Source organism: Copadichromis virginalis, linkage group LG15, assembly GCF_057382275.1.
Source record: "Copadichromis virginalis isolate Kocher_CV1m ecotype Utaka linkage group LG15, C_Virginalis_male_GT1.1, whole genome shotgun sequence".
Taxonomy (NCBI): domain Eukaryota; kingdom Metazoa; phylum Chordata; class Actinopteri; order Cichliformes; family Cichlidae; genus Copadichromis; species Copadichromis virginalis.
In genome coordinates this window covers 42,459,478-42,474,500 of record NC_140632.1, presented here as the reverse complement: position 1 = coordinate 42,474,500, position 15,023 = coordinate 42,459,478, and the positions used below count along the sequence as shown (strand labels likewise).

The window sequence follows — 15,023 nt, the reverse complement described above, 5'->3', positions numbered from 1 at the left end:
GCACGCTTCATTGTGTCTGTGCAGAAATGACCACTCAGACCAGGCTGCAAAGTATTCTCATAGACTTCAAAGGTGCACCTGAATAAACATGCTATACCATACATCCAATAAGAGAGAGGAGGCACACTCTTGATCAAGAAAAAACATAAGCGCACGCCTTTGATCTCTCTCCCCCCCCCCCCCCCCCCCCCCCTCTCTCTCTCTCTCTCACACACACACACACACACATGCACATACATACATACACAATACCATTTTATGGTGGTTAGCTGTTTTATTGTCATGCATTTTACAAGGTAAGATAACCATGTCCTGCATTCAAAACCACTGAAAATGTCTATGGTGGTGCTGTGCCTAATATTGTGCTGGTGTATGCTGGGTAATCGCACAGCTAGCGACTGGGTGACTTTATTCACCCGCTTCGGCTGTTGTCAGTCCATATCCCCTAGATATGGACCATCTCCTGCTAGATTGTTCAGAAGGTTGTTATCATCCATCCAGATGGAGGATCACTAACAGGAGCGTGGGAAGACTCCAGAATCCACTCTGGCTGCAATCCGGTGGATACAGGAGTGTGTACAGGTAAGACCGTTTAAACGGACAGCATTTATAGAATGACTATTAAAAGTCAGACCAGCGAGTGTCAATAATGTTAATGTGGTTATGTTAGTAATACACCGAGTGCTAATATAACAGCTTTAAGATGCATTTGTAGATGTTATTACGTGTTTTACCGTCTTTATGGTGCTAGCTTAAAGTTACGGTGTAAACGTTAGCTTATATTGGAGTAAAGCTGTTACTGTTTAAACGATGTTAGCACAGAAATATTAGCTTCTGTCATGACTGACGAAGTTACTAGTTAATAAAGTTTCCAGTAAAGTGTTTAATCGCAGCCACAGACTGACAGCAAATATCTCGATTAGCTTCAGTGCATCTGTAATAAATATGTGCAAGTTTCAGTGCTTCGTTTAAACTGTATGATACTTATACTGACCCAGGGTCAGTGTAAAATACAATCCTAGCTGTGTGAACAAAGCCTGGCTCCTTTAATCCTGCATGAAAAACCTCAGGATGCAGGCTATTATTACTCTTTCCTGCTGGCACACCTGTCACACCTGAGAGTCAGCTAGAAACTTACAGTGACGTGGACATCATGCAAAGACTGCCAGACTCTGTAATACTGCAAATGATCAGTGACTCAAGTTAACACTAAACTTTAAACGGTACCTCTGTGTCTCTGTGTGCTGAACATTTAGGATTGAGTCAGGCTGCATCTGTGTTAGTCCTCTGACAGACTGGTGACCTGTCCAGGTGTGCTCTACCTATGACTACTGGGACAGGCTCTAGCTCCTGTAATAGAAATTTTATGTTATTCTCATTTAAAGCATTTAAGTGCTTATGCATATGCTTAGTTGTGACACTGTTATAGACTGTTCAATGAAGGTTTCTAAAACTAGATGAACTTACTTCAGCAGTTTGAGAAAACAACTCCCTTTACAGGTGCTGATAACGTCAAGGGCACAAAACAGCATAACCATTGATCCGTTAGGTTTCATAGCGAGACACGTGAAGTGGCAGAGCTGACATGACTGAACTGTGATGTTTGATGTGTGTTTGCTCTCCTGTGCACAGTAATAAATAGCATGATCACAGCTCTTTCTGTGTTGCAGACTTTATTTAAAAAATTCCATGACATCTACTATAACTGAACCAACCTGGTGCTCTTCATTTATGGAGGCTGTTGAGTCTGAATGTTGGATGTTGTGTATCTCGTGTTCTCTGGGCTTTGTTGTCCTCAGTCTTTTTGCAGGATCAGAAAACAAAACCGGGAGGCGCGTAAATGTTTCTTCTCCATGATGTTTCTTCAAATGTTTCTTCTGGATGATGATATGACCGTGACACGGGATGCCACCTTTGGTCTTGTGACGAAGCAAAGCTCAGGAAGAAGTGTGATTAAATGGTACCCACATGTTGAGAAGGATGTACAGGGCACCTGCAGCCAAATCCAAGCTTCAGCTTAGTTGTAGTTGCAGAATGCTATAGGACTGAGACATCTAAGGCATCAAATGTTTGATTAAACGGATGAAAAAGAGAAGTTTTTTCCCTATAATTATCACTTCTTAAAATCTGTAGCAACTTCAAGTCTGTCAGCATGCTGAGCATGCTCAGAATGTGACAATATATTTTTGTTCAATATTTAATTTCTTTCAGTTGCAATTGTTAAATGAAAAAATATATATTCTTATAATTTAGCAAACGAATTTATAAAAAAAAAATACATATATCTGTATTAGTTTTAGTAAATTAATTTGACACCTGTATTGAAAATACCATATTGTATTCATACAGAATCAGTATGGTATCATTGTTTGTCTGTTCACTGATTGTTGAAGCTAAGAGCTACTTTGATCTGTTTAGATCTAAAGTATCCAAAGTTGAGTTCTAATGTTTCTTCACCCCTGTGTGTGTGATATGTGATTTCCTACATGCTGGCAGAGCAGAGCAGCAGTTTGTGCTCACAGATGGTGACGGTGTGGAGAGACGGTGGTATTTCCTCAGAAGAACCAGCAGAGTCACAAAGGACACCAGTCCATCTCACCACCTTGACTTGCTGACTGATGTTCGTCTACACTGCACAGAGGAAATCAACTGACCGAGGTTTGTCCAGTGACGTGTTATGAAATGTATATTTGTTTTATGCTTACAGATATGTTTTTCTTGACAGAGGCTCTGCAGAGGTTAGACAAAGCAGAGAAAACATGTGCTTTACATTTTACTGTGATTTATTGAGATATTTGTTGCCTGATGTTCAGCAGGAATGGAGAAATAGAATCAAAGGGAGATGTTTTTCCTGTTTTTGTAATGATGTAAGTAAATCTTCAATATTATTTATTTGCTTGGTTATATTAGGAGCGTTTCTGAGTGAGGGGGAGAGGAGTCATCATCCAGGTAAAGTGACGTGGATCAGTGGATACACTTGTCTCCCCTTTAAAGGAGACGATCCAAGTCATCCTTAAATGTTAGCGCTTTCAAATACACAAACATTTTTAAAGGACAAAAATGAACATCCAACTTTGACTGTAATACAAAATAAATCTTTGCATGTGTGTTTTCAAACTCTCAGATGGGCAGTATATCAGTCTTGGACTGTCTAACCTGCCGGAGCAGCACTGAATGACCACCGCACGAGCATGTTCCTGCAACATTCAGCATCTGATCCTTCATCTGTGTGCTTCTGCTTTTGGTAAGTAGAGTTACCCAACTCCAGTAACTCTAAACACATGCCATCCATTTCTAACGGCCTGGTTACTTCCTGTCAGTTACTTTAGAAACCATGTGGTCACCTGACCTAACACTGTTTCTTCTTCTTCTCCTTAATGTTGAAGTGTCAAATGTCAAACAGCTGGAGAGGAAACTACACCAGTGTACTGGGATGTTTCAGCAACACGTGCCAGATGCTGTTCCTTCATGGTGACATCACCAGAGACAGTCCCGCCAACCTCAGGACCCATTGATTATGATGATCTGATCCATCAAACCCCCAGCAGGTGAACTTTATTCATGACATAACACCGCAACAATGTAAAAAATTAAACAGCAACAGTCTAAATGTAAAGTGCATTCTAAAGTCCTCTTCAATAAATTGTATGCAAAGAGTCATTCAGGTCACTACAGAACCCAGAGTCTTCATCATTAAATCTCTGGTTGCTTCAATTTTTCTATCCTATATCAGATATTTTAAAGGTTAGCTTAGGTAAAGTTCCATTCTCATGGTGAGGCAAAGTGCTTTATGTGTGTGTGTGCCCGTGTCATGAACGGCTATAAAAGGCCTATAATTAAAGAACAAAGCGGGGTTTGAGTTCGAGTTGCGGCAGACTGTCACTACTTGTAAATGGAACGCAGCCTTCCTACGGCGGACAGCTAATAACAGGAATCGGACGCGGTCCAGCCAAGTCCACAGCAACCACCATAGCAACCGCCTAGCATGACCTTAAAAACATATTCTGTCTTCATAACTATCAAAATCGTGAAATGATTTGCAAAGTGTGAAAGTGTTACAGCTGCAGAGAGCTATGGCGGTATCTATGGAAGCTGTTTACATAGCTAATAATATACGATGTAACCATGGAGACAGTCAGTCACTTGAGCTAGCGGTGCATGTTTACTACAGTGAATAAGGTGATTGAGTGCACAGCGTCCACACTCTGCAGGGGGTAAAGACATTACTTCAATATTGTTTTATATTGATATATATTAGCCTTCTGTTGACCATCACCTCAGGTTCACCATTACAGTTTCAGATTACAGATGCACACTGTCTAAACACATTCAAAAACTCATGTCTCAGAAATAAGCACAGCTGTTCATGTTTGTCATTAGAGTTTTATTTGTAAGAAAATTATGAACTTCATATTGTGCATTAAATAAAAGAACATTTCACAACTCTGAGTCAACAGAAACAGGTAACAGAAATGTCTCTAATGTGTACAGTGTAGTGTAAGCATTAAAAGATCATAAAGGAAAAACTAACATTTATGTGAAACTAATTGTAATAAAAAATGAGCAGGTGCTTTATAGATTTAAAAGAAAGAATCTGAAAACAACACTTTTTTGGTCTAAGTGATCAAAGTAGAAAACAGAACTGATGTTCAAGAACAAACCGTAGCTGCACTAATATTACACATCTCGATCGTTGTACTGAACAGACATGTTGCTTTTAAAACCACATGCAGTGTGTGACCATGACTGTTCACTGAGACCATGAACGCCACTTCGCTGAAGCATTCTTCTTCTTCTTCTTGCCATTAAATTGGAAGCAGAAGCAGCACGAGCTGATTTGATCTACTGAAAGGAAAAAGCAGAACATCTGAGTTGAAACCAGTCAGCTGAAATCATTAAGACAGGAACAAATTCAATGCAGTGTCTCAAGTGGCTTAGCCTGTTACAACTGTTGATACAAGCTAAATACGGTTAACACACAGTGTCAGGGAGCTCCAGTGTGGGAACTAGTGGCTTTAGGTTTGTAGTCATTTAACTTTCATCCATTCATTCATTTAATTCAGGAGGAAGAAATGCCAGGTTGGTGCAGGCTGGTTACATGCATTTGGTCCCATGCTGTCTTTAATTAAATGACTTGGTTCATTTTATGGCTGGGCTGTATGTGGGGTTATATCATGTTATTTGGGCAGGAGTACCTGTCCCCTGTTAGACTTAGAAAGTTTCTCCATAAGTAGAGTTTCTAACTCTTCTAGCACATCTGTGGCTGACAGCTTTTTGGTGGCTCTTTTTACCCCACACTGGTTGTGAGTGTGTAAATAGCCCCACTAGTTATTTTGGGTTGCAGTTAACTAGGGAGGAAGGGGTGGGTATGCCATGATTAGGTGAATAACAATTATATGTGATACATAAATTTCACAATGCATGCATATATCTCTATCAATTAAACCTGGCCTGAGGGCTGCCATTTTTTACATTCAGTTATTTCTCTTAGAAATGTTGGAACTAAATAATGAATGTGTTACAGTTAAAGTGAAACACTGGTCAGTGTAAATGGCTCATTGGGACACAGAAACCTTTAAATTAAACCTGATATCTAGTGTCAAACAATATCAAAGCTGTAAAAGATGTTTACATTCAGAATTTATAAAACTATGATTGTAAATAAATTCAAACAAGTGAGCTTTTCTCTTTGTGCTGAATATCAACACTGTGGTTTCTTAGACTGTAAGCTGTACTTTAGTGCAACCAGTTGCAGAAGCTGCCACTCCAAATGTCTTTTGATAACAAGAAAAAAATACCTTTTCAGTACACGGCCTGAAGTTCTTCTCCGAAATCTTCTGCAATCGGCTTTGTCTGCTGGTTTGAAGACAATAAACCACAAAAAAGATGATTTAGTCACTTTGTCTGCGTCATGCAGCTCGAATGTGTCGTGTAACGATGTTGAATAGCCGTCGTTATCCCTCTGCTTTGAGCCTTTTATCAAAAGTTACAGCTAACTTCATGAAGTTGTACAAAAAGGCTTCATTTCGCCGAGACAGTGCGTTTCTGACTATTACATGCATTTGAATGGAGTTCTTGCACGAAACAAAGTATAAGTTTTCATTATGTGAATAACTTGTATTTTACACTGACCCTGGGTCAGTATCAACTTCATGAAGACAGCTGTAACTTTTGATAGAGGACTCACACACACACATATTTATGGCTTTGCCTTATAGAATTCAGCATTTGAGCTAAGATTTTCAAGTTATTCACAAATTGAAAACCTATACTTTGTGTCGGGCGAGAACTCCATTCAAATGCATGTAATAGCGAGAAACGCACTAACGTGGTGAAATAAAGCGTTTTTCCATAAACTTCATAAAGACAGCTGTAAATTTTGAGAGAAGACTCACACACACATTGGGGGGATATTGAAGTCTATAAGATAAAGCCATGAATATGTTTGTCTGAGTCTTCTATCAAAAGTTACAGCAAGCTCTATGAAGTTGATGAGAAACGCGTTTCTCACTGTTACATGCATTTGAATTTAGTTCTTGCCCGACACAAAGTATAGGTTTTAATTTGTGAATAACTTGAAAATCTTAGCTCAAACAGCTGCAAAACCTATTTCCTGAGCACTGAGATGCTGAATTCTATAAGGCAAAGCCATAAATATGTGTGTGTGATTCTTCTATCAACAGTTACAGCTGTCTTCTTGAAGTTGATACTGACCCAGGGTCAGTGTAAAATACAATCCTAGCTGTGTGAACAAAGCTTGGCTCCTTTAATCCTGCATGACAAACCTCAGGATGCAGGTTATTATTACTCTTTCCTGCTGGCACACCTGAGAGTCAGCTAGAAACTTACAGTGACGTGGACATCATGCAAAGACTGCCAGACTCTGTAATACTGTGAATGATCAGTGACTCAAGTTAACACTAAACTTTAAACAGTACCTCTGTGTCTCTGTGTGCTGAACATTTAGGATTGAGTCTGCATTGACTTTATTTATTGAGACTTTAATGTGCTAAAAGCAGGTTGAAGACAGCTCAGAAACATTTGAAGATTAAAATTTAGCATTATGGCTGCTGGTGGTTTGTAAAGCCTATACTCAGCTGTAGTTTTTGTTACTAATTTATGTTTGTTGTTGTTTAACACAGATTTCAGAAGAGCAAATATGCTTAATAGTTTAACTAGATTTCATTTGTCAGTGTGGGACTGCTGAGTCACCTGAAGAACTCATTTCATTCATTCTCCACATGATGTTCATATACAGAAATGTTTCACAGGAACTGGTTCCTCCCAAACTGTGAACTAGTGTGTTTCCATAGATTATCTCTGTATGAATGTACTTTTAAATGAAGGCAAGTGTTTGTCCTTTTTTGTTCCTCAGTTACAGTACGTGATATCTTGATATCAGGCGGTCAACACTGGGGGAAGACAAGAAGCAGACGTACTTCCAAGAGGGAGCTGCAGTGAGGACACAGCCAGGTCACTGAGGTCAGAGGTCAGAATCTGAAACAGCTCAGGTTTATATTTTAGGGGTTATAAAAAATCAAAATGTATTTATGAAGAAACCTTTAAATAATAGTCATAATTATGATTACTATAAGAAATATCAAACATTTAAGTGGATTTTCTGTTACACATGTTGTATTAGCCCTGCAATAAACTGGCAGCCTGTCTTTGTCCTGTATCAGCTGGGATAGGCTTCATCCTCCCGCAACCCTGAATTGTATTCCAATTATGTAATCTGATCATTTACAAACTCAAGGTATCTAATCAAAATGTAAGTAATAATTATAAAATGGGAAAGCAGAAATAAGTGTGACATAAATGTAAATGTGTTAGCTGACATAGAGGACAGCTACATGTAGTCTGAAAAACCTTTGTTGTCAAGTTTGCAGGTATATCAGCACGAGACATTCTTACATAGAAGAGTCTGTTAAAGTCTCTAACTCAGCGAAGCATTATTGGTCCCGTCTGTTTGGATAAATATAGTAAGTTGATGTTTGTCCATTTATTGACACATTTTCTTAAGTGCTTATCCAGTTCAGGATCACAGTGGAGCTGCAGCTGGATATGTTCATTAAATAAACCTTACAAAAGTTAACAATAAACCTGCATCCATGTACGTTGTTGTCCACAGGATAAGAAAATCAAACTGGAACACTGTGGAACATGTTAATAAATGTTTGTGTGTTTATGCCTGTGTCTTTCACAGGAGGCGCTGGAAGGTTTCCCTAATAGTTCCTGGTGAATCAAAGCAGAACCATAAAGGTTGCTGGATTGCATGATGGCCTTACCCCTGAGCAGTCATCCTGTTAAAGGAGGAACCAGTTAGAAGCTGTTTTCAAAGTAGCTGAGCAGATTTCATCTCAAGTAAGCGATTAACTGTTTGTTCATCTGTTCTGCCACTTAAAGAGCATTTAAGGACGTCTTTTGAGTGTCCAGCTGAATTAATTCTACTGGCTCTCATGGTCATTTGTTATTATAGACATATTTTTCATGTTCATCCAGCTATTTAGTAAATTCTATCTATTTAGTAATATCCGTCAGCTATAAAATGTAATATAAATATAAAAAATATCTAAATATCTCCTGCACTTTATATTTTAATGATGTAAGTCTGTTATCGTGTTACATTAGCATTCCTCACATATCAATGAGATGCTGTACAGTACAATCCTACTGACGCAGCAGAGGGATAACGACGGCTATTCAACATCGTTACACGACACATTCGAGCTGCATGACACAGACAAAGTGACTAAATCATCTTTTTTATGGTTTATTGTCTTCAAACCAGCAGACAAAGCCGATTGCAGAAGATTTCGGAGAAGAACTTCAGGCCGTGTACTGAAAAGGTATTTTTTTCTTGTTATCAAAAGACATTTGGAGTGGCAGCTTCTGCAACTGGTTGCACTAAAGTACAGCTTACAGTCTAAGAAACCACAGTGTTGATATTCAGCACAAAGAGAAAAGCTCACTTGTTTGAATTTATTTACAATCATAGTTTTATAAATTCTGAATGTAAACATCTTTTACAGCTTTGATATTGTTTGACACTAGATATCAGGTTTAATTTAAAGGTTTCTGTGTCCCAATGAGCCATTTACACTGACCAGTGTTTCACTTTAACTGTAACACATTCATTATTTAGTTCCAACATTTCTAAGAGAAATAACTGAATGTAAAAAATGGCAGCCCTCAGGCCAGGTTTAATTGATAGAGATATATGCATGCATTGTGAAATTTATGTATCACATATAATTGTTATTCACCTAATCATGGCATACCCACCCCTTCCTCCCTAGTTAACTGCAACCCAAAATAACTAGTGGGGCTATTTACACACTCACAACCAGTGTGGGGTAAAAAGAGCCACCAAAAAGCTGTCAGCCACAGATGTGCTAGAAGAGTTAGAAACTCTACTTATGGAGAAACTTTCTAAGTCTAACAGGGGACAGGTACTCCTGCCCAAATAACATGATATAACCCCACATACAGCCCAGCCATAAAATGAACCAAGTCATTTAATTAAAGACAGCATGGGACCAAATGCATGTAACCAGCCTGCACCAACCTGGCATTTCTTCCTCCTGAATTAAATGAATGAATGGATGAAAGTTAAATGACTACAAACCTAAAGCCACTAGTTCCCACACTGGAGCTCCCTGACACTGTGTGTTAACCGTATTTAGCTTGTATCAACAGTTGTAACAGGCTAAGCCACTTGAGACACTGCATTGAATTTGTTCCTGTCTTAATGATTTCAGCTGACTGGTTTCAACTCAGATGTTCTGCTTTTTCCTTTCAGTAGATCAAATCAGCTCGTGCTGCTTCTGCTTCCAATTTAATGGCAAGAAGAAGAAGAAGAATGCTTCAGCGAAGTGGCGTTCATGGTCTCAGTGAACAGTCATGGTCACACACTGCATGTGGTTTTAAAAGCAACATGTCTGTTCAGTACAACGATCGAGATGTGTAATATTAGTGCAGCTACGGTTTGTTCTTGAACATCAGTTCTGTTTTCTACTTTGATCACTTAGACCAAAAAAGTGTTGTTTTCAGATTCTTTCTTTTAAATCTATAAAGCACCTGCTCATTTTTTATTACAATTAGTTTCACATAAATGTTAGTTTTTCCTTTATGATCTTTTAATGCTTACACTACACTGTACACATTAGAGACATTTCTGTTACCTGTTTCTGTTGACTCAGAGTTGTGAAATGTTCTTTTATTTAATGCACAATATGAAGTTCATAATTTTCTTACAAATAAAACTCTAATGACAAACATGAACAGCTGTGCTTATTTCTGAGACATGAGTTTTTGAATGTGTTTAGACAGTGTGCATCTGTAATCTGAAACTGTAATGGTGAACCTGAGGTGATGGTCAACAGAAGGCTAATATATATCAATATAAAACAATATTGAAGTAATGTCTTTACCCCCTGCAGAGTGTGGACGCTGTGCACTCAATCACCTTATTCACTGTAGTAAACATGCACCGCTAGCTCAAGTGACTGACTGTCTCCATGGTTACATCGTATATTATTAGCTATGTAAACAGCTTCCATAGATACCGCCATAGCTCTCTGCAGCTGTAACACTTTCACACTTTGCAAATCATTTCACGATTTTGATAGTTATGAAGACAGAATATGTTTTTAAGGTCATGCTAGGCTGTTGCTATGGTGGTTGCTGTGGACTTGGCTGGACCGCGTCCGATTCCTGTTATTAGCTGTCCGCCGTAGGAAGGCTGCGTTCCATTTACAAGTAGTGACAGTCTGCCGCAACTCGAACTCAAACCCCGCTTTGTTCTTTAATTATAGGCCTTTTATAGCCGTTCATGACACGGGCACACACACACATAAAGCACTTTGCCTCACCATGACAATGGAACTTTACCTAAGATAACCTTTAAAATATCTGATATAGGATAGAAAAATGAAGCAACCAGAGATTTAATGATGAAGACTCTAAAACCCACTGTCTTGACAAAATAAAGCGTTTTTGAACAACTTCATATAAATCGCTGTAACTTTTGATAGAAGACTCAGACAAACATGTTTATGGCTTTATCTTATAGAACTCAATATCCCCGTGCTGGGCAAACAGGTTTTGCAGCCGTTTGAGCTAAGATTTTAAAATGATTCACATAATGAAAACCTATACTTTGTTTCAGGCGAGTTTCCCATTCAAATGCATGTAACAGTGAGAAACGCATTGTCTTGGCGAAATAAAGCGTTTTTGAACAACTTCATATAAATCGCTGTAACTTTTGATAGAAGACTCAGACAAACATGTTTATGGCTTTATCTTATAGAACTCAATATCCCCGTGCTGGGCAAACAGGTTTTGCAGCCGTTTGAGCTAAGATTTTAAAATGATTCACATAATGAAAACCTATACTTTGTTTCAGGCGAGTTTCCCATTCAAATGCATGTAACAGTGAGAAACGCATTGTCTTGGCGAAATAAAGCGTTTTTGAACAACTTCATATAAATCGCTGTAACTTTTGATAGAAGACTCAGACAAACATGTTTATGGCTTTATCTTATAGAACTCAATATCCCCGTGCTGGGCAAACAGGTTTTGCAGCCGTTTGAGCTAAGATTTTAAAATGATTCACATAATGAAAACCTATACTTTGTTTCAGGCGAGTTTCCCATTCAAATGCATGTAACAGTGAGAAACGCATTGTCTTGGCGAAATAAAGCGTTTTTGAACAACTTCATATAAATCGCTGTAACTTTTGATAGAAGACTCAGACAAACATGTTTATGGCTTTATCTTATAGAACTCAATATCCCCGTGCTGGGCAAACAGGTTTTGCAGCCGTTTGAGCTAAGATTTTAAAATTATTCACATAATGAAAACCTATACTTTGTTTCAGGCGAGTTTCCCATTCAAATGCATGTAACAGTGAGAAACGCATTGTCTTGGCGAAATAAAGCGTTTTTGAACAACTTCATATAAATCGCTGTAACTTTTGATAGAAGACTCAGACAAACATGTTTATGGCTTTATCTTATAGAACTCAATATCCCCGTGCTGGGCAAACAGGTTTTGCAGCCGTTTGAGCTAAGATTTTAAAATTATTCACATAATGAAAACCTATACTTTGTTTCAGGCGAGTTTCCCATTCAAATGCATGTAACAGTGAGAAACGCATTGTCTTGGCGAAATAAAGTTTTTTTTGAACAACTTCATATAAATCGCTGTAACTTTTGATAGAAGACTCAGACAAACATGTTTATGGCTTTATCTTATAGAACTCAATATCCCCGTGCTGGGCAAACAGGTTTTGCAGCCGTTTGAGCTAAGATTTTAAAATTATTCACATAATGAAAACCTATACTTTGTTTCAGGCGAGTTTCCCATTCAAATGCATGTAACAGTGAGAAACGCATTGTCTTGGCGAAATAAAGTTTTTTTGAACAACTTCATATAAATCGCTGTAACTTTTGATAGAAGACTCAGACAAACATGTTTATGGCTTTATCTTATAGAACTCAATATCCCCGTGCTGGGCAAACAGGTTTTGCAGCCGTTTGAGCTAAGATTTTAAAATTATTCACATAATGAAAACCTATACTTTGTTTCAGGCGAGTTTCCCATTCAAATGCATGTAACAGTGAGAAACGCATTGTCTTGGCGAAATAAAGTTTTTTTTGAACAACTTCATATAAATCGCTGTAACTTTTGATAGAAGACTCAGACAAACATGTTTATGGCTTTATCTTATAGAACTCAATATCCCCGTGCTGGGCAAACAGGTTTTGCAGCCGTTTGAGCTAAGATTTTAAAATGATTCACATAATGAAAACCTATACTTTGTTTCAGGCGAGTTTCCCATTCAAATGCATGTAACAGTGAGAAACGCATTGTCTTGGCGAAATAAAGCGTTTTTGAACAACTTCATATAAATCGCTGTAACTTTTGATAGAAGACTCAGACAAACATGTTTATGGCTTTATCTTATAGAACTCAATATCCCCGTGCTGGGCAAACAGGTTTTGCAGCCGTTTGAGCTAAGATTTTAAAATGATTCACATAATGAAAACCTATACTTTGTTTCAGGCGAGTTTCCCATTCAAATGCATGTAACAGTGAGAAACGCATTGTCTTGGCGAAATAAAGCGTTTTTGAACAACTTCATATAAATCGCTGTAACTTTTGATAGAAGACTCAGACAAACATGTTTATGGCTTTATCTTATAGAACTCAATATCCCCGTGCTGGGCAAACAGGTTTTGCAGCCGTTTGAGCTAAGATTTTAAAATGATTCACATAATGAAAACCTATACTTTGTTTCAGGCGAGTTTCCCATTCAAATGCATGTAACAGTGAGAAACGCATTGTCTTGGCGAAATAAAGCGTTTTTGAACAACTTCATATAAATCGCTGTAACTTTTGATAGAAGACTCAGACAAACATGTTTATGGCTTTATCTTATAGAACTCAATATCCCCGTGCTGGGCAAACAGGTTTTGCAGCCGTTTGAGCTAAGATTTTAAAATGATTCACATAATGAAAACCTATACTTTGTTTCAGGCGAGTTTCCCATTCAAATGCATGTAACAGTGAGAAACGCATTGTCTTGGCGAAATAAAGCGTTTTTGAACAACTTCATATAAATCGCTGTAACTTTTGATAGAAGACTCAGACAAACATGTTTATGGCTTTATCTTATAGAACTCAATATCCCCGTGCTGGGCAAACAGAACAGGTTTTGCAGCCGTTTGAGCTAAGATTTTAAAATTATTCACATAATGAAAACCTATACTTTGTTTCAGGCGAGTTTCCCATTCAAATGCATGTAACAGTGAGAAACGCATTGTCTTGGCGAAATAAAGCGTTTTTGAACAACTTCATATAAATCGCTGTAACTTTTGATAGAAGACTCAGACAAACATGTTTATGGCTTTATCTTATAGAACTCAATATCCCCGTGCTGGGCAAACAGAACAGGTTTTGCAGCCGTTTGAGCTAAGATTTTAAAATTATTCACATAATGAAAACCTATACTTTGTTTCAGGCGAGTTTCCCATTCAAATGCATGTAACAGTGAGAAACGCATTGTCTTGGCGAAATAAAGCGTTTTTGAACAACTTCATATAAATCGCTGTAACTTTTGATAGAAGACTCAGACAAACATGTTTATGGCTTTATCTTATAGAACTCAATATCCCCGTGCTGGGCAAACAGGTTTTGCAGCCGTTTGAGCTAAGATTTTAAAATTATTCACATAATGAAAACCTATACTTTGTCTCAGGCGAGTTTCCCATTCAAATGCATGTAACAGTGAGAAACGCATTGTCTTGGCGAAATAAAGTTTTTTTTGAACAACTTCATATAAATCGCTGTAACTTTTGATAGAAGACTCAGACAAACATGTTTATGGCTTTATCTTATAGAACTCAATATCCCCGTGCTGGGCAAACAGGTTTTGCAGCCGTTTGAGCTAAGATTTTAAAATGATTCACATAATGAAAACCTATACTTTGTTTCAGGCGAGTTTCCCATTCAAATGCATGTAACAGTGAGAAACGCATTGTCTTGGCGAAATAAAGCGTTTTTGAACAACTTCATATAAATCGCTGTAACTTTTGATAGAAGACTCAGACAAACATGTTTATGGCTTTATCTTATAGAACTCAATATCCCCGTGCTGGGCAAACAGGTTTTGCAGCCGTTTGAGCTAAGATTTTAAAATGATTCACATAATGAAAACCTATACTTTGTTTCAGGCGAGTTTCCCATTCAAATGCATGTAACAGTGAGAAACGCATTGTCTTGGCGAAATAAAGCGTTTTTGAACAACTTCATATAAATCGCTGTAACTTTTGATAGAAGACTCAGACAAACATGTTTATGGCTTTATCTTATAGAACTCAATATCCCCGTGCTGGGCAAACAGGTTTTGCAGCCGTTTGAGCTAAGATTTTAAAATGATTCACATAATGAAAACCTATACTTTGTTTCAGGCGAGTTTCCCATTCAAATGCATGTAACAGTGAGAAACGCATTGTCTT

The 15,023-nt window shown here is 38.0% G+C and overlaps 1 long non-coding RNA gene across 10 annotated transcripts; it reads left to right on the top strand.

The window, feature by feature from the left end:
- The first annotated feature begins 214 nt into the window (after positions 1-214).
- On the top strand, positions 215-9,364 carry LOC146693112 (uncharacterized). 10 transcript variants are annotated; one of them, XR_014915349.1, is made up of 8 exons: positions 215-296; positions 502-2,658; positions 2,911-3,019; positions 3,125-3,244; positions 3,387-3,548; positions 7,376-7,489; positions 8,207-8,364; positions 8,792-9,364. It is a non-coding gene; the product is annotated as an uncharacterized LOC146693112 (long non-coding RNA). The 10 variants fall into 10 exon arrangements; XR_014915347.1 differs by having other exon boundaries at positions 392-2,658; XR_014915351.1 differs by having other exon boundaries at positions 215-582; positions 1,800-2,658; positions 8,792-9,363.
- Positions 9,365-15,023: the final 5,659 nt, after the last annotated feature.